Source organism: Eleutherodactylus coqui, chromosome 2 (assembly GCF_035609145.1).
Source record: "Eleutherodactylus coqui strain aEleCoq1 chromosome 2, aEleCoq1.hap1, whole genome shotgun sequence".
NCBI classification, from domain to species: domain Eukaryota; kingdom Metazoa; phylum Chordata; class Amphibia; order Anura; family Eleutherodactylidae; genus Eleutherodactylus; species Eleutherodactylus coqui.
Genome location: NC_089838.1, coordinates 54,930,154 through 54,954,724, shown reverse-complemented (window position 1 = coordinate 54,954,724; position 24,571 = coordinate 54,930,154). Strand labels below are relative to the sequence as shown.

General features: G+C 48.8%; 1 long non-coding RNA gene across 1 annotated transcript in view; it reads right to left on the bottom strand.

Moving 5' to 3' along the window:
• Positions 1–24,571, bottom strand: part of LOC136611410 (uncharacterized) — a 74,902-nt gene that overhangs the window by 21,395 nt on the left and 28,936 nt on the right. The window contains exon 2 of the long non-coding RNA XR_010790265.1: positions 17,404–17,529. This is a non-coding gene — a long non-coding RNA (uncharacterized lncRNA). The remainder of the gene's footprint in view (positions 1–17,403; positions 17,530–24,571) is intronic.

The following is a 24,571-nucleotide window of genomic DNA, read 5'->3' as shown; positions in this document are numbered from 1 at the left end:
TCCAGCAGCGTCTAAAGGAGTACCTGTTTGCTCACTTCTAGCTCCAGTGTAATTCTTGTTATATGGTCCTGCCTGTCCCCCTCCTGGCCCTGTATATAAGGGTGCTGCCTATATTTTCTGATGACGATACATGTATTTTGGGTACTATATATATGCACACGTTGTCTATTGGTGAGCCGCTGTCTGTGACAGTTCACTGGATATATTAGCTTTCTATAGGATGGGGTATACTGGTGAGGTTTCTGCTCGGAGCGCTCTTGTTGGGGCACTAATCCCATTATATAGGCGAGACCGTTATATACAGGGCTATGGGAGGGATAGAAAGGACCATCCAACTAGGAAAGTGTTATCATTAGTACTTCCCATGTCTTTTCTTTCACTGTATCTGTATACTGAGCAGGTCAGTATAGCATGGGCCACCTTGCGTGTTTTGCGCACGGAGTACACTGTACCAGTCTCCCATAGATGGCCATGTTACTGCTCACACGACTTGCATGAAATACGCATGCAACATGTTCTATTTTGCTGTGTGGTACGAACACATAAACGCTAAGATAGTATGTGGTGATGGGCGGCACACAGCCGGTATGTAATGTCACTGTGTGCCACGTGCGAGATACGGTCATGTGAGCCCAGCCTTACTGATTTAGTGGGAGTTTTTCCCGTGAATATATGAATCTTCTGGCTTCCATTTATGCTACTCAGGCATTCTGGTCGCCACTTGTAGTTGTGTGAACTTCACATTGAGAATCTGCAGCATACAGAAGAATGAGAAGCAGTGAAGGACGGGTGGAGCCGCAGGTCTTTTGTGGGGGAAAATAAAATATATATGTAATTTAGGTTTCCCTAGTGGGGTGCAGCCAACCCAGATCTCGTCTTTACTTTCAATGAGAACGTGTATTTTATTGTTTATTTGAGAAGCAACAGACATCTGAGGATGAGATGAACTTCTCGGTTTTATTGACACCAACATAAGTAGAAGCATTTTGGGGCTTTGGCACTCCTTCAGTTTTTGCTGGCAATACACTTCTCTGTTAAGGCGACTCATGTCTAAATGCTGCCCACGATTCTGGCAAAGCAAATGCTGAGGAAGGGGAGCCGTAGGCCTGAAACGCGTCTCCTTATGCTGGCTTCAATAAAACAGAGCAGTTGAGCTAATCCCCGATGCCTTGTGCTTCTCTAGGACGGTCGCACCTTTACCCAGTTAGTTTTACTATTGCCTCACAGAATCCTTGAAGGATGGCAGGCTACATCTGCTGCGCGGACCAGACGGCGTCTGTAAGATGCAGTACGCTACTTGCTTAGCAGAGCCGTGCTGCACAGATAGTGTAGTTGTGCTAAGCCAAGTGGAGCTGTGACTCAATTACTCAGTGGCACGCTGACGTGGAATGCGTTAGTGTTACTACATCTGTAAATTGATGTCTTGCGGCTTTAAAATCCGCCCCGCAGGTCAATTTAAACTGTAGATTAGAGATGAGCGAGCACCAAAATGCTCGGGTGCTCGTTACTCGGGACGAAATTATCGCGATGCTCGGGGGTTCGTTTCGAATAACGAACCCCATTGAAGTCAATGGGCGACCCGAGCATTTTTGTATTTCGCCAATGCTCGCTAAGGTTTTCATGTGTGAAAATCTGGGCAATTCAAGAAAGTGATGGGAACGACACAGCAAAGGATAGGGCAGGCGAGGGGCTACATGTTGGGCTTCATCTCAAGTTCACAGGTCCCAGTATTAAGCCACAATACGGGCAAGAGTGCCCCCCCCCCTCCCAACAACTTTTACTTCTGAAAAGCCCTCATTAGCAATGCATACCTTAGCTAAGCACCACACTACCTCCAACAAAGCACAATCACTGCCTGCATGACACTCCGCTGCCACTTCTCCTGGGTTACATGCTGCCCAACCCCCCCCCCCCCACAGCGCACACCAAAGCGTCCCTGCGCAGCCTTCAGCTGCCCTCATGCCACACCACCCTCATGTCTATTTATAAGTGTGTCTGCCATGAGGAGGAACCGCAGGCACACACTGCAGAGGGTTGGCACGGCTAGGCAGCGACCCTCTTTAAAAGGGGCGGGGCGATAGCCCACAATGCTGTACAGAAGCAATGAGAAATATAATCCTGTGCCACCGCCATCAGGAGCTGCACACGTGGGCATAGCAATGGGGAACCTATGTGCCACACACTATTCATTCTGTCAAGGTGTCTGCATGCCCCAGTCAGACCGCGGTTTTTAATTCATAGACACAGGCAGGTACAACTCCCTATTGTGAAGTCCCTGTGGACCGACAGCATGGGTGGCTCCCTGGAACCCACCGGCGGTACATAAAAATATCCCATTGCATTGCCCAACACAGCTGAGGTAGTAATGTCGTGCTTAATGCAGGTGGGCTTCGGCCCACACTGCATGCCCCAGTCAGACTGGGGTTCTTTAGAAGTGGAAACAGATGCATTTATAGTTCCCTGTGGACCCACAGCATGGGTGGGTGCCAGGAAGCCACCAGCGGTACATAAAAATATCCCATTGCATTGCCCAACACAGCTGAGGTAGTAATGTCGTGCTTAATGCAGGTGGGCTTCGGCCCACACTGCATGCCCCAGTCAGACTGGGGTTCTTTAGAAGTGGAAACAAATGCATTTATAATTCCCTGTGGACCCACAGCATGGGTGGCTCCCTGGAACCCACCGGCGGTACATAAAAATATCCCATTGCATTGCCCAACACAGCTGAGGTTGTAATGTCGTGCTTAATGCAGGTGGGCTTCGGCCCACACTGCATGCCCCAGTCTGACTGGGGTTCTTTAGAAGTGGAAACAGATGCATTTATAATTCCCTGTGGACCCACAGCATGGGTGGGTGCCAGGAAGCCACCGGCGGTACATAAAAATATCCCATTGCATTGCCCAACACAGCTGAGGTTGTAATGTTGTGCTTAATGCAGGTGGGCTTCGGCCCACACTGCATGCCCCAGTCAGACTGGGGTTCTTTATAAGTGGAAAGAGATGCATTTATAATTCCCTGTGGACCCACAGCATGGGTGGGTGCCAGGAAGCCACCGGCGGTACATAAAAATATCCCATTGCATTGCCCAACACAGCTGAGGTAGTAATGTCGTGCTTAATGCAGGTGGGCTTCGGCCCACACTGCATGCCCCAGTCTGACTGGGGTTCTTTAGAAGTGGAAACAGATGCATTTATAATTCCCTGTGGACCCACAGCATGGGTGGGTGCCAGGAAGCCACCGGCGGTACATAAAAATATCCCATTGCATTGCCCAACACAGCTGAGGTAGTAATGTCGTGCTTAATGCAGGTGGGCTTCGGCCCACACTGCATGCCCCAGTCTGACTGAGGTTCTTTAGAAGTGGAAACAGATGCATTTATAATTCCCTGTGGACCCACAGCATGGGTGGGTGCCAGGAAGCCACCGGCGGTACATAAAAATATCCCATTGCATTGCCCAACACAGCTGAGGTAGTAATGTCGTGCTTAATGCAGGTGGGCTTCGGCCCACACTGCATGCCCCAGTCTGACTGGGGTTCTTTAGAAGTGGAAAGAGATGCATTTATAATTCCCTGTGGACCCACAGCATGGGTGGCTCCCTGGAACCCACCGGCGGTACATAAAAATATCCCATTGCATTGCCCAACACAGCTGAGGTAGTAATGTCGTGCTTAATACAGGTGGGCTTCGGCCCACACTGCATGCCCCAGTCTGACTGGTAATATGTACCTTAACAGTAACCTCGTTGGTGGTAATGTGGTGGTGACTGCGGACCTGGTAGCGCGGTTTTATGTAGTTGGTTTTCGGAATGTGGCCAGGATTAAGTGGGCCGTGGCGGGGGGATGGTGGTGGTGCTCTCTTGTTGTGTCGTTAAAGGTGAAATTCTTGGACTGCCACCAGACGGACCAATGCAAAGGTATTTGCCAAGAATGTTTTCATTGTTGAAGGAGGAGGGGGATGTTTTGGAGGCACTATGTGTCCTCTACACGTGTCCGTGGTTATATGTACCTTAACAGTAACAGTGTTGGTGGGAAATGGCCTCGCCGCCATCATGTCTTTGTGAAGCCTCTGTTTCCACACCCCAGTGACATACCATTAGCAGCGGTATAGGCAGAGCCCAGAATTATTAACATTTCAGCGGTAGCATTAGGGACAGGCCCCACTAACATATCACTAGCAGCAGTATAGGGGGAGCGCAGTCTTAGTTCCATTTCAGTAATAGTAGCACTCAAGACAGGCCCCAGTAACATTCCCATTGCAGCAGTTTAGGGAGATAACAGTCTCTTTCACATTTCAGTAGCTGCAGTATAGACAAGGCCCCAGTTACATTTATGTAGCTAAAGTGTAGGCCAACCCCACACACCTTTCTGTACCATGAGTGCAGGCGAAGAACATAGAAATTACTATGATTACACTGTAGGTGAGGGCCCAAAAAAATTGGTGTACCAACAGTACTAATGTACCTCAGAAAAAATTGGCCATGCCCAACCAAGATAGCAGGTGAAACCCATTAATCGCTTTGGTTAATGTGGCTTAAGTGGTAACTAGGCCTGGAGGCAGCCCAGTTTAACGAAAAATTGGTTCAAGTTAAAGTTTCAACGCTTTTAAGAGCATTGAAACGTATAAAAATTGTTTAGAAAAATTACATGAGTGAGCCTTGTGGCCCTAAGAAAAATTGCCCGTTCGGCGAGATTACGTGAGGTTTCAGGAGGAGGAGCAGGAGGAGGAGGAGGAATATTATACACAGATTGATGAAGCAGAAATGTCCCCGTTTTGGATGGTGAGAGAGAACGATGCTTCCATCCGCGGGTGCAGCCTATGTATTGTTTAGGTATCGCTGCTGTCTGCTGGTGGAGAAGAAAAGTCTGGGGAAATCCAGGCTTTGTTCATCTTTATGAGTGTAAGCCTGTCGGCACTGTCGGTTGACAGGCGGGTACGCTTATCTGTGATGATTCCCCCAGCCGCACTAAACACCCTCTCTGACAAGACGCTAGCCGCAGGACAAGCAAGCACCTCCAGGGCATACAGCGTGAGTTCAGGCCACGTGTTCAGCTTCGACACCCAGTAGTTGTAGGTGGCAGAGGCGTCAGGGAGGACGGTCGTGCGATCGGCTACGTACTCCCTCACCATCCTTTTAAAGTGCTCCCGCCGACTCAGCCTTGACTGGGGAGCGGTGACACAGTCTTGCTGGGGAGCCATAAAGCTGTCCAGGGCCTTAAAGACTGTTGCACTGCCTGTGCTGTACATGCTGCTCGATCTCCGCACCTCCCCTGCTACCTGGCCCTAGGAACTGCGCCTTCTGCCACTAGCGCTGTCGGATGGGAATTTTACCATCAGCTTGTCCGCCAGGGTCCTGTGGTATAGCAACACTCTCGAACCCCTTTCCTCTTCGGGAATGAGAGTGGAAAGGTTCTCCTTATACCATGGGTCGAGCAGTGTGTACACCCAGTAATCCGTAGTGGCCAGAATGCGTATAACGCGAGGGTCACGAGAAAGGCATCCTAACATGAAGTCAGCCATGTGTGCCAGGGTACCTGTACGCAACACATGGCTGTCTTCACTAGGAAGATCACTTTCAGGATCCTCCTCCTCCTCCTCCTCCTCAGGCCATACACGCTGAAAGGATGACAGGCAAGCAGCATGGGTACCGTCATCAGTGGGCCAAGCTGTCTCTTCCCCCTCCTCCTCATCCTCCTCATGCTCCTCCTCCTCCTCCTGAACGCGCTGAGATATAGACAGGAGGGTGCTCTGACTATCCAGCGACATACTGTCTTCCCCCGGCTCTGTTTCCGAGCGCAAAGCGTCTGCCTTTATGCTTTGCAGGGAACTTCTCAAGATGCAGAGCAGAGGAATGGTGACGCTAATGATTGCAGCATCGCCGCTCACCACCTGGGTAGACTGCTCAAAGTTTCGAAGGACCTGGCAGATGTCTGCCAACCAGGCCCACTCTTCTGAAAATAATTGAGGAGGCTGACTCCCACTGCGCCGCCCATGTTGGAGTTGGTATTCCACTATAGCTCTACGCTGCTCATAGAGCCTGGCCAACATGTGGAGCGTAGAGTTCCACCGTGTGGGCACGTCGCACAGCAGTCGGTGCTCTGGCAGAGTAAACCGATGTTGCAGGGTCCGCAGGGTGGCAGCGTCCGTGTGGGACTTGCGGAAATGTGCGCAGAGCCGGCGCACCTTTACGAGCAGGTCTGACAAGCGTGGGTAGCTTTTCAGAAGGCGCTGAACCACCAAATTAAAGACGTGGGCCAGGCATGGCACGTGCGTGAGGCTGCCGAGCTGCAGAGCCGCCACCAGGTTACGGCCGTTGTCACACATGACCATGCCCGGTTGGAGGCTCAGCGGCGCAAGCCAGCGGTCGGTCTGCTCTGTCAGACCCTGCAGCAGTTCGTGGGCCGTGTGTCTCTTATCTCCTAAGCTGAGTAGTTTCAGCACGGCCTGCTGACGCTTGCCCACCGCTGTGCTGCCACGACGCGCGACACCGACTGCTGGCGACGTGCTGCTGCTGCTGACACATCTTGATTGCGAGACAGAGGTTGCGTTGGAGGAGGAGGAGGAGGAGGAGGAGGGTGCTTTAGTGGAGGAAGCATACACCGCCGCAGATACCACCACCGAGCTGGGGCCCGCAATTCATGGGGTGGGTAGGACGTGAGTGGTCCCAGGCTCTGACTCTGTCCCAGCCTCCACTAAATTCACCCAATGTGCCGTCAGGGAGATGTAGTGCCCCTGCCCGCCTGTGCTTGTCCACGTGTCCGTTGTTAAGTGGACCTTGGCAGTAACCGCGTTGGTGAGGGCGCGTACAATGTTGCGGGAGACGTGGTCGTGCAGGGCTGGGACGGCACATCGGGAAAAGTAGTGGCGACTGGGAACTGAGTAGCGCGGGGCCGCCGCCGCCATCATACTTTTGAAGGACTCCGTTTCCACAACCCTATACGGCAGCATCTCAAGGCTGATAAATTTGGCTATGTGGACGGTTAACGCTTGAGCGTGCGGGTGCGTGGCGGCGTACTTGCGCTTGCGCTCAAACGCTTGCGCTAGCGACGGCTGGACGGTGCGGTGCGAGACATTGCTGGATTGGGCCGAGGACAGCGGAGGTGAGGGTGTGGGTGCAGGCCAGGAGACGGTAGTGCCTGTGTCCTCAGAGTGGGGTTGGATCTCAGTGGCAGGTTGGGGCACAGGGGGAGAGGCAGCGGTGCAAACCGGAGGCGGTGAACGGCCTTCGTCCAACCTTGTGGGGTGCTTGGCCATCATATGTCTGCGCATGCTGGTGGTGGTGAGGCTGTTGGTGGTGGCTCCCCGGCTGATCTTGGCGCGACAAAGGTTGCACACCACTGTTCGTCGGTCGTCAGGCGTCTCTGTGAAAAACTGCCAGACCTTAGAGCACCTTGGCCTCTGCAGGGTGGCATGGCGCGAGGGTGCGCTTTGGGAAACAGTTGGTGGATTATTCGGTCTGGCCCTGCCTCTACCCCTGGCCACCGCACTGCCTCTTGCAACCTGCCCTGCTGCTGCCCTTGCCTCCCCCTCTGAAGACCTGTCCTGAGTAGGCGTTGCAAACCAGGTGGGGTCAGTCACCTCATCGTCCTGCCGCTCTTCTTCAGAATCCTCTGTGCGCTCCTCCCTCGGACTTACTGCCCTTACTACTACCTCAGTGATAGACAACTGTGTCTCATCGTCATCATCCTCCTCACCCACTGAAAGGTCTTGAGACAGTTGCCGGAAGTCCCCAGCCTCATCCCCCGGACCCCGGGAACTTTCCAATGGTTGGGCATCAGTGACGATAAACTCCTCTGGTGGGAGAGGAACCACTGCTGCCCAATCTGAGCAGGGGCCCGAGAACAGTTCCTGGGAGTCTTCCCGCTCCTGAGCATGTGTCATTGTAGTGGAGTGAGGAGGCTGGGAGGAAGGAGGAGCAGCAGACAGAGGATTCGGATTTGCAGCAGTGGACGGCGCAAAACTGTGGGTGGACGATAGGTTGCTTGAAGCACTTTCTGCCATCCACGACAGGACCTGCTCACACTGCTCATTTTCTAATAAAGGTCTCCCGCGTGGACCCATTAATTGTGCGATGAATGTGGGGACGCCAGAAACGTGCCTCTCTCGTAATCCCGCAGCAGTCGGCTGCGATACACCTGGATCAGGAGTTCGGCCTGTGCCCACACCCTCACTTGGCCCTCCGCGTCCTCGGCCGCGTCCACGTCCTCTAGGCCTACCCCTCAGCATGCTGTATTACCAGTGATTTGATTTCCCAGGCAGGAAATAAATTGGCGCAAGCCTGCTGTTAAACTTAGCTGGCTGCGTATGATTTTTGTTTATGTTCTCCACCCACCACACACGTACCCAGAACGCTGAGGACTGTCAGAGGCAGGCCAAATAGAATGTTTTCCCTTTTTTTTAAAGGAAAGGCCTACTGCGTATATTCAATCAATAATAAATATGTCTTCTGGCCCTGCAAATGTGTCACAGAACTGCAGGGTTGCAGAGTTATTAACTACAGCAGAGCGGTGATTTCCCAGGCTGGAAATAAATTGGTGCAAGCCTGCTGTTAAACTTAGCTGGCTGCGTATGATTTTTGTTTACGTTCTCCACCCACCACACATGTACCCAGAACGCTGAGGACTGTCAGAGGCAGGCCAAATAGAATTTTTTCCCTTTTTTTTCAAGGAAAGGCCCACTGCGTATATTCAATCAATTATAAATGTGTTGTGGCCCTGCAAATGTGTCACAGAACTGCAGGGTTGCAGAGTTATTAACTACAGCAGAGCGGTGATTTCCCAGGCAGGAAATAAATTGGCGCAAGCCTGCTGTTAAACTTAGCTGGCTGCGTATGATTTTTGTTTACGTTCTCCACCCACCACACACGTACCCAGAACGCTGAGGACTGTCAGAGGCAGGCCAAATAGAATGTTTTCCCTTTTTTTTAAAGGAAAGGTCCACTGACTATATTCAATCAGATAAGATTAGAAATGTGTTCCACAGAACTGCAGTGTTATTTGAAGTGCAGCAGAGCGGTGATTTTTCCCAGGCAGGAAATAAATTGGCGCAAGCCTGCTGTTAAACGTAGCTGGCTGCGTATGATTTCTTTACGTTCTCCACCCACCACACACGTACCCAAAACGCTGAGGACTGTCAGAGGCAGGCCTAATAGAATGTTTCCCTTTTTTTTTAAAGGGAAGGCCCACTGACTATATTCAATCAGATAAGATTAGAAATGTGTTCCACAGAACTGCAGTGTTATATGAAGTGCAGCAGAGCGGTGATTTTTCCCAGGCAGGAAATAAATTGGCGCAAGCCTGCTGTTAAACGTAGCTGGCTGCGTATGATTTCTTTACGTTCTCCACCCACCACACACGTACCCAGAACGCTGAGGACTGTCAGAGGCAGGCCAAATAGAATGTTTCCCTTTTTTTTTTAAGAAAAGGCCCACTGTCCCTGTGGCCCTAAGAAGGACCGTTGGGATTCTTGAAGCCTACACTCACTCCTAACACTCTCCCTGCCTAACCACTAGTTCTGTCCCTGTAGTATTACTGCAGGGCGCAATGCTCTGCACAGCCGATTTTGAAAAAAAAAAAAAAAAGTGCAACACTCCCAACAGCAGCCTCCACACTACTGCACACTGATAGATGTGGCCCTAAGAAGGACCGTTGGGGTTCTTGAAGCCTACACTCACTCCTAACACTCTCCCTACAGCAGCTCCAACACAACAGCACTTTCCCTCAGCTAACTCACAACGCATCTGAGGCGAGCCGCGGGAGGGGCCGATTTTTATACTCGGGTGACATCTGATCTCGCCAGCCACTCACAGCAGGGGGGTGGTATAGTGCTTGAACGTCACAGGGGGAAGTTGTAATGCCTTCCCTGTCTTTCAATTGGCCAGAAAAGCGCGCTAACGTCTCAGAGATGAAAGTGAAAGTAACCCGAACACAGCGTGGTGCTCGTTAAGAGTAACGAGCATCCCGAACACCCTAATATTCGCCCGAGCATCAAGCTCGGACGAGTACGTTCGCTCATCTCTACTGTAGATTGTTTTTCCGCATTATATGGATGAGATTTCTTTAAACGTGTGACTACTTCTCCATTCACTTCTGTGGAGCTGACGGAGTTGGTCAAGCACTGAGCTCCCATGAACGGCGGAGTTGTAGTCATGCAATGAGACTAGTGCTATGCGACCAAGATCGCTGTATAGCCCTGCGACCTCACACTCTCGGGCCGGCTTCACACCAACGGTTTCCTATTGTTCAATCCGCAATGTCGTCGTCCACACGGAGGATCTGCAGCAAATCACATGCATTGAAAGATACATACTACTGCTACTTCCTTCACACTCGCAGTCATCCGCATTACAGATTCTGCAGGAACGCAGGGTCGCCGGCTGGGGTAACGGCCAGATTCCGCTGTGGTATCCCGCATTCGGAATGTGAAGTGGTCGTGTGCAGCTGGCCTTACTGAAGACAATGTAGTTGCGATACAACTCACAAGTAGCTGCGACCAATATATTGCAAAAATCCAACCTCGGTGAGGTTTTAGCACTCTATAGGTTGTGGGAACTTGCACAACCCCATTGATATATTTGAGAATGCAAGTTCACAGGGCTGCACAGCGATTTTTGGTCACATGACCCATGTCATGGCGAAAGACTCCATAGAGCTCCAGCCTTAGGGCTCATATCCACGATTGTGTTCTCACCGCAGAGGCGCAGCGTTTTACGCATACCACAGTGGGCTCTTCGGCCAGATTCACACAGATGTATTTGCGTAGCATATTACGCATGAAAAATATACATGCTAAATACACGTCAGTAGAACCCGCTGATTGCAGCGAGTTCCTTCACATAAGTGTATTTTGCATGCGCATTTTGTCCAAAAAAAAAGCAGTCCCCTTTATTTTCTCGTGCATTTCTGCAGGGGAAGAACATGTATTATTCTAATTACACTAATTGCCCATTTCAATAAATGGCGGCATGGTTGCGTGTTTTTTTGCGCTTGCAAATGTGCTTGATTCATGCTAACAAAAGTACAGTAAGGGCCGCTTCACACAAACATATTTGTTTCAATGGGTGCCTTCAGAATTCTCTTTACAACGTAGTTGCGTATGGGCTGCGGGTATATCCGCGACCACGGAGCACAATAGGCTCTATGCTGCGGATATCCGCGGTAAAATAGAACCTGCTGCGTTCTCTTTTCTGCGAGTGGATTACATAATTCCAACCCACTAATGTGAGCGGAATTGTGTAATCCAATGCGATTGATCTGCGTATTACCGCGGATCAGACGCATGCGGAATCCGTAATTCCTATCCGGTCATGTGAGACGGGCCTAAGGTAGATCTCTACCTTTTTATCACGTGACCAGGAACCGCTCAACAAGGTCACTGCTCCAGGCTCTCGGCGGAGCAAGGAGATTTTACGTTTCCTGGACTCCCCGACTCCTGCGCATGTGTCCGGTGTTTTGCCGGCGGTCGCATGTGCAGAATCCGGGTAAGTTCACGGATGAGGATCGCGTTGGGGTGCAAATACGGAGGCCTCCGGTAAAAAGTTTCATCTCTCACCAATCGCTAAAGGCAGTAAGCTATTATTAGGTTCATGAAACGCGGCAGAAATCCATCCGTGGGCATTAGCCCTAAGGCCTCATGTCCACGGGGAAAATCGGGCCCGCTACGGATTCTACATGTAGAATCTGCAGCGGGTCCCTCCTGCCCCGCGGACATGAGCGCTGAAAATACAAATAAATAAGAATTTACCTATCCGTAGCGGGCGGCGAAGCTCTGCTCTTCCTCACGGCCGGATCTTCTTTTTCGGCCGGCGGATGAATTCCACACGCCGGCGGCACGTCGCCGGCACGTCGTCGACGTGCCGCGCGCATGCGCCGGGCACATCCGCTGAGCCGAAGCAAGGGAGATGCGGCCATGAGGAAGAGAAGAGCTTCGCGGCCCGCTGCGGGTGAGTAAATCCTTGAAATTCCTATTTTAGGTCTCCCGCGGATCCGGACGGCTTCCATAGGCTTCAATAGAAGCCCGCGGGAGCCGACCCCGCGGGAGACCCGCACGAAAATGGAGCATGGTCCAGATTTTTTCATGCTCCATTTTTTTTAAAATCCCTTTTATTGACGATCCGCGGGTATTTATCTACCCGCGGGTGGTCAATGCATCCCTATGGGGTGCGGATCCGCGTGCGGGAGATCCGCTGCGGATCCTAAATCATATTTTGCCCGTGGACATGAGCCCTAAGTCAGTAGATCATGCCTTGACTCCTTTTTTAGGTCCATTGACTTACTTGCCAAAATATATATTCACCTCAATTCACAGCGCATCTATGCTACAAAATCAGCGTGCATACCAGAACTATCCCCCAAACTATAAAGCTAACGTCACATGGACGAGTGCGATATCGGGCCGTGAATCACTCCCTCACCAACATGCAATTTCCCCGCGGATGTGAGGCATTTTTATCTCAAAACCGCCTCGCATCACTTCGGGTAAGTAGCCGTGCCGGAGGATAGCTAATAGCCGTTGCAGAGGATCGCAGAGTTTCTCTCATTGTTTTCAATGGGAGACCTCGCATTGCATAGTGTGCGACTAGCATGCGTTGCGATGCTGCCGCCGGCCCCATTGAAAACAATGGGGCTGCTATGTAAGTTTATGCAGCAAGATAGAACATGCTGCAGTTGGTTACCTGCATCGCATTGTGGTGCCATGCGGGAAAACATCCTTCATGTGTAGGACTCAATTCAAAAGAATGGGATTTATATTTGTGCGTCTCGCATGATTTTCTCGCCAGTGTGAAGGCGGTCTAATGCAAAGAGCTTATTTAAAGATTTGGGAAGTTTTTGCCCATGACAAACCTATTGTTCTCTTATCTTGACACAACAAAACCTATTAGAATCAATTCCAACGTGTGCTGTGCTAAGAGTCAAGCTAAGAGTCAAGCTTAAGACCAAGGCATCAGTGCACAGAGTACCACTGACATCCCATAGAGATCCGCGGTTTCGTTTTTTTCCCTTTTTATATGCTTGTGATTATAAGGGGACTAAACTACATTCGTGTGAAGGAGCCCTCGGCGCAATTTTATGCATATGAGAGCGCATTTGCTTACCCCCTTAGACTTTAATGGAATATCGGGAGCGCAAATGCACATAAAAATTATTGCGGTTTCTGCGACCGCTTTTCTGCACAGAAAACGGCATGCTACATGGCCGTGTGAAAGAGGCCCTAGGGCTTCGGCAGACATTGAATGTACGCGCCAAGACTATTGTTGCAGTGGAGCGTATTTGTGCATAAACATGGTTTACAGTAATTGGGTTGCGCTTGAAATGCCAGTTCACACGCGCGTTCACCCCTTTCCGTGGCATACAGTGGTGATGGTCATCTTCTCCCTGCGACGGCCGCCGGGTCACAACCCTTTCCTGTCATTTTTGTATGTAAAATGCAGAAAGATGAGGTGAGAAACACCCTTATGAGAACGAACCTCTGGAGATCACAGGGAGCCGTGCAGGTGTCATGGCAGCCAGGGGCCTTCTGAAAGGCCCCAGGGCTGTCAAAGCAGAATGCCTATCCAGGCATTCTCGTGGGGTGGCTTGGTAGACCGCCTGTCAATTCGCAGTATGATGTAACGCTATGGCATTTCATAATATTGCAAGAGCGATCAAAGCATGACATTTAGAGATGAGCGAACGTACTCGTTTAGGGCTATTTCGCAATCGAGCATCGCTTTTTTCGAGTAACTGTCTACTCGGGCGAAAAGATTCGGGGGGCGCCGGGGGGTTGCAGAGGGGAGTGGCGGGGGGGGGGGGAGAGAGAGCTCCCCCCGGCGCCCCCTGAATCTTTTCGCCCGAGTAGGCGATGCTCGATTGCGAAATAGCCCTAAACAATATTGTTAAAGGGGCGTTCGAGGCACAATTGCGCTTCGTGCCGCCGAGTGTATTGCGCCCACACTCTTGGGAAGAAGCTTTTGCAGTCATGAAGAGCGATAGCCTCGAACGCCCCTTTAACAATATTGTTTAGGGCTATTTCGCAATCGAGCATCGCTTTTTTTGAGTAAATGTCTACTCGGGCGAAAAGATTCGAGGGGCGCCAGGGGGTTGCAGAGAGGAGTGGGGGGGGGGGGGGAGCTTTCGTGCTTGAAATGGAAATCAAACAATCTTTGTCTGGGGGGCATAACTGTCAACGATGCTCGCACGTGCGCCACCTATCGTAGGATAGTTGTACTATGCCAGTAATCTTCCCAGGAGTGTAAAAAATTCCCCGGAGAGTGCGCAGCGTTCCTTCGTGTCATTTGGACGAGACCCTTTTGGACGTGTAAATCCTCGGACCGGCATGTATTGCAGACGAATAGTTTTACATTCATTAAATCCTGTGCCTCGCTGAGAACTGTCCGCGTCATTTTAGTTTGGTTTTCTCGCTCCGCCATATTTTCTTTGGGCGACTTTCAGGAATCTTTTCCTCCGTTATTCTCATCCGTGACTTACAGCTCGGTTTGCGCCTGACGTACATGGTAACAACTAGCGAATGCGGTCTGAAAAAAACATATCTTTCATCTGCTGTGTAGCGTGGTATCGGTAAAGCCGGCCAAGGGATCGCTCTCCTCGAGGCACAATTGCGCTTCGTGCCGCCGAGTGTATTGCGCCCACGCTCCTGGGAAGAAGCTTTCGCAGTCATGAAGAGCGATAGCCTCGAACGCCCCTTTAACAATATTGTTTAGGGCTATTTCCAAATTAAGCATCGCTTTTTTTGAGTAACTGCCTACTCGGGCAAAAAGATTCGGGGGGGCGCCGGGGGGAGCTCTCCCCCCCCCCTCTGATCATTGGGTGCAACCACTGGGGTTCCCACAAGCATGGCGGTCCTGACAGTCCCCGCAGAAATGGAGGACATGCATGCAAACCACTGCTCCATTCATTTCAATGACAGCACCAGAAATTATCGAATAAAAGGACTATGTCTATACAGGGGGACTGGAGCATTATATCGAGAAAAATGAGCTTCGGCCATTATACAGATATAATATGATCATGATCAGTGCAGAGTTTTGCACAAGGCTGAAGATTTATAATTGGGGTTATTTAGTTTAGCAAAAAAGACAGTTGGGGGAGTGGGGCGACTTAATAACTATGTATAAATATATTGAGGGACAATGCAAAGATCGCTCCCATCATCTGTTTATACCCAGGACTATGCCAACAGAGCGCCCTCTACGTCTAGAGGAAAGAGTATGTAGTGATGGTGAACTCGATAAGAGTACAAGAGGGGCCTGGACGCCTTTCTTGGGCGTTACAATATTATATGTTATAGTTACTGATTACTTCAGACGGGTCGGTGACCCGGGGATTATTGCGATTGCCAGATTGGAGTCGGGAAGGAATATTTTTCCTAAATTGAGTATAATTGGCTTCGGCCGCATTGGGTTTTTCTGCCTTCCTCTGGATCAACATTGCAGGATAGCAGGCTGAACTAGATGGACACAAGTCATTTTTCAGCCTATTATATGCTACCAAGTTCCCAAAAGTTACACGTCTCAAGTTGTGACATCTTATAGTAAACGCCAGTGGATAGGCGCCCTAAGGCTGAAAACAAATTGTTGAAAGTAAGTAATACAGTAACAAATATAAGTAAGGTAAAGGTATTGGGGCACAATCATTTGGCATAGTTTTGGCGCAGAGATTAGCAGTAGCTTGTGTGCTTGTCAAGAGTCTGGCACTAGTTTTTGCTTAATGTTAAATATTCTTTAGGACTCCTTCACACGGGCGCAGCAATCTACAGCCGCAGTGAGGCTGAAAAAAACAAACAAAAAAACCCACATAATCATGCTATACTTCCGCCATGTATCACGTGATGCATGGCTTCAATTGACTGCAATGGACGCCGGCTGCGTGTTTTCCCGTGGCAATTAGAACATGGCACGATTTCTTTCATGCTGTGTGAACATTTAAAGGCAGTAAGCTATTATTAGGTTCATGAAACGCGGCAGAAATCCATCCGTGGGCATTAGCCCTAAGTCAGTAGATCATGCCTTGACTCCTCTTTTAGGTCCATTGACTTACTTGCCAAAATATATATTCACCTCAATTCACAGCGCATCTATGCTACAAAATCAGCGTGTATACCAGAACTATCCCCCAAACTATAAAGCTAACGTCACACGGACGAGTGCGATATCGGGCCGTGAATCACTCCCTCACCAACATGCAATTTCCCCATGGATGTGAGGCATTTTTATCTCAAAACCGCCTCGCATCACTTCGGGTAAGTAGCCGTGCCGGAGGATAGCTAATAGCCGTTGCAGAGGATCGCAGAGTTTCTCTCATTGTTTTCAATGGGAGACCTCGCATTGCATAGTGTGCGACTAGCATGCGTTGCGATGCTGCCGCCGGCCCCATTGAAAACAATGGGGCTGCTATGTAAGTTTATGCAGCAAGATAGAACCTGCTGCAGTTGGTTACTTGCATCGCATTGTGGTGCCATGCGGGAAAACATCCTTCATGTGTAGGACTCAATTCAAAAGAATGGGATTTATATTTGTGCATCTCGCATGATTTTCTTGCCAGTGTGAAGGCGGTCTAAAGCAAAGAGCTTATTTAAAGATTTGGGAAGTTTTTGCCCATGACAAACCTATTGTTCTCTTATCTTAACACAACAAAACCTATTAGAATCAATTCCAAGTGTCAGTAAACCACCCTGATAATGCAATGTGATGACGGTGTGCTGTGCTAAGAGTCAAGCTTAAGACCAAGGCATCTGTACACTGAAAAGAATAGTCAAGCGGCACAAAAAACCCCAAAAAACTTTAGCAATCTGTGGCTTTGTTCAAACTTGTTATTTCTTTGCATTAGACTTCCTACACAGGGACGAGTGAGATGTCGGGCCATGAGGCTGTCCGATACCGCGCTCATGAGGCATTCTTCAGGTAAAATGCATCAGTGAAGTTCCCATCCTCTCGTGCGAATTTCAGGCGCGATAGAGGATCGGAAGCGTTTTCCATTGATTTAAATGGGAACCTTGCATCGCATGTAATGCAAGAGCCATGCGAGGCATTAAAGCTGTGGCGATGCATTCTGAGGAATGTGAGTTAGAACATGCCACGAAGAGGTTTTCCTCACTGCAATTCATATTCGTGTGAGATTTGTATGTCTCGCAGCGCACAAATCTTGCGCAATTTTGTTGGCCACACATATTGACTATTTATGGGTGATTACAGGGGGCTGGGTGACTGATGACAGCATGACGTATTGCTAGCGTGTGAACGTAAAAAATATATATAAGCATTTCATTGCCCAAATATGTTGCGCAGGAGCATGCATATTTGCGCTTTTGCTCGCCTGCAGAAGCCTTTAACAAACATAAAACACCTCAAAATAAAAAGAACTTCAATTCAATTTAAAAAAAAAAAGAAAAAGGGAACAACTGCTTCTCACTTTAACTTCCGGCTGATTTTTGTGAACTCCACAAGCCCAGCCTCCATGGGTAAAGTCAGGTCTCTAGCTGTTAGCATTAGTCTGCAGTCTTCATAGGTATGATCAGTGAATGGTATTCCAAGTGACCTGCAAAAGACAGTAAATCATTGGTAGGAGCTGCTAAGGAAGGCTCCAAATCCAGATCCAAGACACAAAAATAAAGCTCTGTACTCTCCCATTCTAACACTTTTTTTATTTTTAGGTGACTTGGACATTTTCGTTCCTAAGATCTGCGTTCGACCAACAGACCGGCCTAATGTCACACGATGTCAATAGTAAGTAGCTTGTGCCTCTTAATACTAGTAGGTAGCTTGTGTTCTCCCGCAGGGTTTTGAACGATAATTGTCCCATGTAAAAACATGCAGAAACTGAACGACTGGATCAGAATCGTCCAGTTGTTCACTTTTAAGCAGCTTAAAATCCAAACACATTTCTCGGTGTAAGCAGCAGCCGTCCAGTACTGAACGTCTGCTGCTTACAGTGAATGGAGGTGAGTAGGGGGCAGAACTCTCCTCCAGCTGCCCCGCCTCCCTGCTGGCTGCGCTGGCTGCGATGCAGCAATGCTCGCTCCTGTGCAGAGCGAGCACCACAGGGATGAATGTCGGGCATTGTTTGCCTGACACTCGTTTTGTGTAAAAGGACCCTTGGACCTCCCTCACACAGGTGTTTTTGTACAGTTTTTAGTGCTGCGCTAAACGCTGTACAACGCACCCATACATTTCAATGGGGCTGCTCACACAAGGCTGAAAACGCTGTGTCTTCAACGCTGCGCTTTAACAGCGTTGCATGTTCTATTTTGGGACGTTTTCAGCCCTGTGTCACCCATTGAAATGAATGGGCAGCGGCCCGGGCTTCCCCTGCACTGACAAATGATCTATTGCTGTAAGCGAGGTTTGAGAGCTCTCCTCCAGCAATAGATTGCTGTGATTGCTTCTCGGCGCTGGCTCGATGTCCAATCACAGCCATTCTTGGCTGTCCCAGGCAATCAGAGCCAGCAAGCTCTGATCGTCTGAGACAGTCAATGAATGGCTGTGATTGGGCATCGAGCCAGTGCCGAGAACCAATCACAGCAGTCTATTGAGTAGAAGAAAAGATGAATAAATAAATAAGTAAATAAATATAATAAGGGATCTTCCCATAGGATTATCATGTCCGTATGGGATACCTACTCCACTTAGCCAGAGGGGAGAGATGCTATCAAGCAATAGCTCTCGCTCAGGTAGACATTGGCCTTCTATGTAATACATGGCATTCATGTACTGGTCAGTAACACTAGTACAGCTCTGTACTCCCAGAATACTGTAAACGTACAGGCCTATTGAACATTGAAGCTTCTAAGACTATGGCCAAGGACAAAAACTTGCTTGGTAGATCTCAGGGTAGGGCTTATATTTCAAGCCCCATTGAAAAATAATGGTAGAGCTTATTTTGTAGGTAGTTCTTATTTTTGGGGAAACAGGGTAGTTACTCCCATTCTCCACACCCTTTTTAGAGGACAGGATGTGTTAATGTAGAATATCCTAGCATCCCCGAAGGAAACAGACAGGCCTGGACAAGCTGATTCCTCCTGCGGAAACAAAGGCAAACCCCCATAGATTAAGGGCTCACTCAGACGTGTATGTGTCCCACGTATTTTTCACATGCACATTTACTGCGCCTGTTAAATCCCCAAAAACTAGATAGGTGCATATTCCGCACCAAAATAGAACACGTTGCAAATTTTTTTCCACAGACGTGAATAAAAAATGCTGGTGTGAGAAGCCCTAGACAAATCAGTGGGCTTTTAGCACTGCTTACTACGCATGTATTTTTCACATTGGGAGACATATGTCCATGTGAATTAGCCCTAAGGGTGTGTGTTCAGAGAAGAGTGCGCACAAGATACAAGCAGACCATGAGCATCTAGAATAGGGTTTTCCAACATTCCTTGGCCAAGTATTCCCTTCTCAAATAAATTACTTAAAAATTCAGCAAAGGTTATCATCGCACTATGTGTTGTACCTACCTGCATCACAATACCAGGACAGACTAAGTACTCCCTAGAGGCAATGACTGTACTCCTTGATAGAGAAATAAGGGGTACAGAGGTGGCAGTCACTCTCCTGCCACACTAGTATTATAAATGGCACATGGTGGGGAAAGCCCTGTTAGGGGCCTAGAAGCTCCAAGGTACATCTCTAGCCCATGAGATACATATATGACTGGCTCAGAGCCAACCATCCGATGGTTTAACCCCTTAACGACCAGCCCATAGTGTTTTTACGTCCGATTAAATTGATACAACTGCCAAAATAATAAAAATTGAAATTTTTCCTACTGCTTAGATTTATTCAAAAATTGTAGGGTAAAAATACGCAGTACACCCCTAGATGAATTCGTTAAGGGGTCTAGTTTTCAAAATGGGGTCATTTGTAGGGGTTCTCTGTCGTTTTGGCCGCTCAAGGGCTCTACAAGCGTGCTATGGGGCCGAAATCCCCTTCATGCTAAATTTCAGTTCTGAAAGCCACCGACTACTCCTTACATTTTGGGCCCCTTTGTGCATCCAGACATAAAATTAGGGCCACAATGGGTATGTCTCTGAACACTGGACAAACAGGGGTATCTATTTTGGAGTGCAAATCTTCATTCATGTGTGTGCTGTACAAAAATGCTGCTTTTAAAATGACAAAATTGCCAAAAAATGAAAATCACAATTTTTTTCCTTTTGCTTTGCTTGAATTCATTTAAAAGCTGTGGAGTCAAAATGTGCAGTACACCCCTAGATAAATTTGTTCTGGGGTCTAGTTTTTAAAATGGGGTCACTTGTGGGCGTTCTCTATGTAATGTGCAGGGGGGGGGGGAGGATGCAAGAGCCAGGAGAAGGAACTGAGCTCCCGTCCCCCTCTCTGCCCCTCTGCACTATTTGCAATGGGAAGAGGCGGGGCGGGGCTAAGTTCCGAGAATTAGCCCCGCCCCTGTCCCACCTCTCCCCATTGCAAATAGTGCAGAGGGGCGGAGAGGAGGCAGAGAGGGGGGCGGGAGCTCAGTTCCTGCTCCTGGCTCTTCCATCCTCCCCTCCCCCCCTGCACACGAGGACAATGTATATCTGTGCATGGGGGAAGGGGGGAGAAAAAAAACACCGCAGCTTTAGGCCTCTTTCATACAAGCGTTGCATTCACCCGCACCCGGCTTAGGTAGTTAACCATGTGCTGCCTGCTTCCTGGAGGAGAACCCCTCTGTCTGCTGGGAGTCCCCCAAACTCTTGCAGATTTACATGCAGTTCACTCAACAACCCTCCATCTGTAACCTCACTGACCAGCAGTGAATGCCCGCAGTTAACTCCTTCATGACTGACCTGGTTTAAGCACTAATGAGCAACCAGTTTTTCAGTCTTTATTTTTGTGAATTCCTGAAATCAGAACTCTTTTTTTTTTCTTGTTGACATGTTTGTTTTGAGGACTTGTTTTTGTGTGAAAAGTTGTTTATTTAACCCCTTCCCACCCCATGACATAAGGGTACGTCATGGCAGGGTGGTACTTCTCGCAAAGTGACGTACCCTTATGTCATAGGGATAGCGCGAGATCATAGCAGATCTCGCGCTATCCCGCAGCGGGAGCCAGCTGTCACTAGTAGCCGGCGTCCTGCTGCAACAGCGGGGGGCATCGGAGATGCGCCCCCCTGCCCCCTGCTGTAAACCCCTTCCCTGCCGCGATCTATGTTGATCGCAGCAGGGAAAGGGTTCACAGAGGGAGCGCGCTCCCTCTGTGACTTCAGCCGGCTCTCGCAATGTTATCGCAGAGCCTGGCTGGTTGTTATGGCAACAGGACGCCAGATACTGGCATCCTGTATTGCCAGTGCCTAAGATCGCTATAGTAAGCATTTTAGCATTTTGCCTCACAAAAAAACACAATAAAAGTGATTAAAAAAGTGTATGTACCCCAAAATGGTACAAATAAAAACTATAGCTCGTCTCGCAAAAAAATAAGCCCTCAGAGAGCTCCGTCCAGGGAAAAATAAAAAAGTTATAGGACTTTGAATGCAGTGAGTTAAGAAAAAAATAATAATTTCCAAAAAAAGGCTTTTTATTGTGGAAAAACCTAAAAAAAATATAGGAATTTTGGTATCATTGTAACCGTACCATCCCGCAGAAAAAAATGTAGTGTATCATTTATGCTGCATGATTAACGCTATAAAAAAACCTCAAAATTCTATGGCAGAATTGATGCGTTTTCTCTCCCTGCGATCATAAAAAAAGATGTGATACAGGGGAGCATGGAGGCTCTAGTACCCCGTTGTCCCACCTCTAGCTTGGATACAAGATGTGATACAGGCGAGCATGGAGGCTCTAGTACTTTGTTGTACCGCCTCCAGCTTGGATACAAGATGTGATATGGGGGGCAATTGAGGCATACAGGTTCCATATGGTATTATGTGTCCACATTTGCTGTGACTGAGCCTCTAGATCATACAAACTTCTAGGCTGTGGGAGTTGCCGTCCTAAATGCGCAGACCGGTGCCAGCGGCCGGCGAGTGACGTTTCTCGGCGAGTGACGAAATAGAGCATGCCGCCGTTTGTTTTCCACGTGTGATTTCGCATGGACAAACCGCGGCCGTCTGCCTAGGATTGCGTTTTCTAACGCAATCCTGAGGCAGCTTCCATGGGTGGAAATTCTGCTGGAAATCTGGCAGCGGAATTTGCGCCCGTGTGCACGGGGCCTAAGGCTGCTCTAAGACGTGCGTTCAGAAAACACAGCTTAAAATCGTGGGTTTTTTACCTCAATTTTGAGCAGCACTTTTGAACGCATGGTAAAGCGGTTTTAATGCACCCCACAATTGTGATGGGTGGGGAGGTGCGTTAGAAAACGCAAATACAGGACAGATAGCGCTTAAAAATCACCGCTTCCGAGCTCACGTCTGAGTAATCGCATTCAAATCAATGGAAGCAGTATACCGCAATAAAAAGCAGTGTGTGTGTGTGATTTTCATCCAGTGCAGGAAACGCGTTAATAGGGCTAATTCATGTATGGAAATTCGTTTTGCAGCTGTATGCAGCATGATTTAGGTATGGGTACGCGGTGAGAAAGGGAAGGGGGGGCCCTGAGCTGAACTTTTGCACCCGGGCCCTTGAGCCTTTAGGTACGCCCCTGACCCTAAGGGTGTTTCTCACCTCATCTTTCTGCGTTTTACATACAAAAATGACAGGAAAGGGTTGTGACCCGGCAGCTTTCACAGGGAGAAGATGACCATCACCACTGTATGCCACGGAAAGGGGTGAACGCGCGTGTGAACTGGCATTTTAAGCGCAACCCGATTACTGTAAACCTTGTTTATGCACAAATACGCTCCACTGCGACAATAGTCTTGGCGCGTACATTCGTCTGCCGAAGCCCTAGGGCCTCTTTCACACGGCGATTTAGCATGCAGTTTTCTGTGCAGAAAAGCGGTCGCAGAAACCGCAATGATTTTTACGTGCATTTGCGCTCCCGATATTCCATTAGAGTCTAAGGGGGTAAGCAAATGCGCTCTCATATGCATAAAATTGCGCCGAGGGCTCCTTCACACGAATGTACTTTAGTCCCCTTATAATGACAAGCATATAAAAAGGGAAAAAAACGAAACCGCGGATCTCTATGGGATTTCAGTGGTTTCGTTTTCACCACCTCCTTTCCTGCCTGTGATTTCTACGCATGATTTGCCCGTGCCGCCGAGCGTAGTTTCGCCTGTGCCAGTCTGAATAAGCCTTAGGCCTTATTCACACAACGAATTATACATCAGTATTTTGTGAGCCAAACCAGGAACGGGTGCAAAATACGGAAGAAATGAAAATCTTCCCAATTAGACTTTCTCTACACTTCTGGTTTTGGCTCACAAAATACTGAGGAAAAATATGCCCGTGTGAATAAGCCCCTAATTCTGTGCATGGGGGGAAGGGGGGAGAAAAAAACCCCCGCAGCTTTAGGCCTCTTTCATACAAGCGTTGCATTGACACGCAAAGGCATCGCGTGCAAGAATTGCGGCAGCGCAGCATTGCTGCAATCTAATCCCTTTTGGAATTAGCGCTGTCTCGTCCATTCACAGGGCTGCATCGCGTAAATGGACTCCGCTGCCGAGGTCGGCAGAATGGCTTTTGTTAAGCCTTAATAACTAAATAGAAGCCAGCTGTCTTCTGCAACAAGCACCGGTAAACTCCCTCCCCCTCTCTGCGGTTTTCGTCAAAAAATAGGTTGTGGCTCATATTTTGATGCTGTGCGGAAGGGGAGGGGAGGGGGGGTAATAATCGCCCGTGTGAATGAATGCATTGGAATCCAATGCTTCATATGGCGACGATTTGTGGGCGACGTTTATCTGCGAGAAAACATTTGTATGAAAGCAGCTTTATGAGTGCGATATCAGTCCGATTTTCTTGTAGCGATATTGCGCTTGCCCGCGTATGTGTATTCGCATCTGCAGATATTTTGCTGGCTTTTGTGCATTCAGAAAAATTCCCACCGCTGCTCCCAGCTATTGAAATTAGTCTAACGAGTTCTGGGTGTGTTCCTTTCCTGCGCAATTACGCAGCGTATCACGCATCTCCTGGCATATCACATGTATATTTGTGCATCCCCATTAACTTCTATGGGGACTTTTGGTGTGTGCAAAAGTGCCGCAAAATAGAGTATGCTGCATATTTTTTTTTGCGTGAAATTCAAAGATGCGCACTTGTGAACGAACCCGTTCGTTAGGGCTCTATTCGCTGCATAAATGCGCACGCAAACACACCCATGTGAAACCAGGCTTAAGAGTTTCTTCACATGGACATTTACATGCGTGTGTTAGCATGCGCAAACTTTCTAAGCACAATATGCAGAGAATAAAACCCATTGATTTCAACGGATTGTTTTTCGTTTCCTTTTTTTGCCCAAATGCGAAAAAACCGCTGCATGCTCTACTTTTGTGTGCATTTAAAGTCTATGGGGGGTGCGCAAATGTGCGTGCAATACACTGTTCAATCCCACGAGAAAAATAACACACCTAGAACTCATTAGGGTAAATAACCATTTAAGTCAGGGAGTGTTTGTCTGGTGCACGCAAATGAATAGGCCCCATGACGCAGAAATGACAGTAAAATACACATAAAAAAAAAAACAAAAACAAAAAAAAAAACCTTGTT